Genomic DNA, 2,734 nt, shown 5'->3' on the forward strand with positions numbered 1-2,734 from the left:
CCTATGGGAGGGTTTTTCTAGCCTCTAGGGCCCACTATTGGGTGTACAAGTTGATATACACTATTGGATAGTTGGCTCTAATGATGATCTACGTATGGATATGATCGGCCCGCCATTTGGATGCACCGATCGACAGATATAATTAGAAGTCTGTTTAACGGTCACTGATGGTCGATCAAGGCCGCGCTTATACGGATATGAGCAGGGAAATATCCTTACTCCATGTGTAAAGTTTGGTCATAAACCGACGGTCCGAAATCCTCAACTTTGCATAAGAGTGGACGACCCAATTTACTTAAGTTTCAGCTTCTTCCCTTAGGGTATTTACACTTCTCATGCACTCATCCTTTGGCTCAAGTTGAGCGGTTCTGGACAGTACCTAGGTCCGACTCCTGCGATGGACGTCAAGCCCAGTAAGACAAACATTATTCTATAGCTTTGATACTAGTGGCCCACTAACGAGCGGTCTAGAGCTTGTTCGAAAAATCGGGGCATTTCTGGAATGAATTTGGTAGTGAGATTTCTCGTGGGCAATGATTAGGATTTGGATTAACTATGTTCATAGTGTGGCCTATTTATAACTAGTGAAAGTGGAGATTTGGTCATGATTACTCTAAACCGTCGGTTTTAGGCTAAAAGAGTAACGGGATTGATTTGGTCTATTAGTCCAGATCCGAGCCTTATCTGACTCGGCCTCGGTTAGATCTTTAATTTAGCTATGATTTTCTTGATTTGTTAGCGATGGGTCAGTTAGATTTTGGGCCCTATGAGTAAATCATGGGGCTAAAGTTTATGTTCAAGTGATCGGCCGGATTCGTTAGCTTCCTACGGTTGATTAATCGGACTTGTGCGGTTCTTTACTGGTACCACCCCTGTATAAACTAACATTGAGTGTTAATGGTCATTAAGTGATATTATAAGTTAATTAATAAAAAAATTTCAAGAATTTTTGAAAATCCAAAACAGTAAAAATCTAGGATGTTACACAGTCTTAACGTTACGCAAACAGCATACGAATTGCAAAAATTTAAAAATTTAAGGCGGTTGCAAGGTTGGTTTGTGGAAATTCAAGGTCGGTTTTCAAGAGGGTGCTACACAACTATAAATAGGATTTCTTAGGATGTTCTTAGGCATCTTCTAGGGTTTAAGGAGTGGAGAAAAAGGGTGGAGCTGCCGTCTGGGAGTTTTTCTTCTTCTTCCTTAGTTGATGTTTTGTTTAAGAGTCTTTAGTTCAATCATGTCTATGGTTCGCTAAGAGGTGAAGCTGGTAGCATGATTGGGATGTTTGCTTTGTTTTAATTCATGTTTTATTGAAATCTCTTAGATTCTAGTTTGATTATAAGGAATATTTTTAGTTTTTTATGGTATGTTGTGACAAATTATAATAGATCTGCAATACCTTTGAATATCTTCTTTGTCTGATTTGGGATTGTGAAATTAGTAAGTCATGTTGTTCACCATCATCCCTGGGGCATGGTAGGATGATGGAATTCTTCATAATCTTCACAATTCTCTTATGATTAGTTGTGGGATTGGTAATTCCTGTTATTTGCATTGTCTCATGGGCATGGTTAGGTGATGGAATCACTTTCAAATCCTCACAACTCTCATCCATTGATGATTAGATCCATGAGAAGTTTAAAGATATGATAAATCTCCTCTTACCAATTGGATAAGATAGAACTTTGATTCTAGTTATGCCCTTGAATCAAGCAAGGTAGCATCCTGAGAACCTACAAGTGGATCCTTGGCACCCTAGTTACCACCTTTAAATTCATTACTTTTAATTATGCAATTTAAAATTACTCTCTCAAATATTTCAGAATTAGGTGTACATCTTCTTTTAGTTCTAGCTCTAGTTAATTTCAAAAACATACAAGATTAGTCCCTGTGGATTCAACCTCAGTCTTACCAAGATTATTACTACATCGCGACCCTACACTTAGGGTTGTGAATAAGCATCAAATCCATGCTTTTAACATTCTTTTTAATCCAAGCTATTAAACTCACCTCGTAATACAAACATGTGTAAAATATACCCATTAAGTGTTATCATGTTCATAAAAGTAAGATATAAATAGGGGGAAATATGCAAGATTTGACACTCAACAACTATGTCAAATATTTGATAGGAGGCTTGGATGTGTTCCATGGCTGTTTGGATTGCATGGAAGAATGCAATCCAACCTACAATATCTGCATGTTTCTGTTTGGATGGAAGTGTGGGCTTAGGTTATATAAGAATCATCATCCACTACTATTTGGATACTGAAATGAAAGGTAGCCATAGTGATAGATTTCATAAATCCACCACAATGAGTGGCATTGTATCCACACTAAAATGAAAGGTCCCCACTGTTTAGATACCAATTTCTGTAGGGCCACCATGAGTGGTGTTGTATCCACACTGTCCATCCATTCGACATGAGATCATTTTAGGGCATGATCCAAAGAATCAAGTAAATCCAAAGCTGGAGTGGACCCCACGAGACCATGACAGAAAATAGTGCGGAGAGGGACGCCCACCATTGAAACCCACCTAAGGCCCACCATCGCATACCATTGAGATCCAACCTATTCTTGTGTTAATGCTGACATGAAAAAAGGGAAAACACAAATATCAACCTCATCAAAAATGGTTTGGCCCTTACAAGGGATTAATGGTTGTGTGTCACTCTTACCACTATTCTCTATCATGGGGTCCACTCAAGCCTTGGATCTGACTCAATTCTTT

The sequence above is a fragment of the Magnolia sinica genome, chromosome 1 (genome assembly GCF_029962835.1).
Source record: "Magnolia sinica isolate HGM2019 chromosome 1, MsV1, whole genome shotgun sequence".
Classification (NCBI taxonomy): domain Eukaryota; kingdom Viridiplantae; phylum Streptophyta; class Magnoliopsida; order Magnoliales; family Magnoliaceae; genus Magnolia; species Magnolia sinica.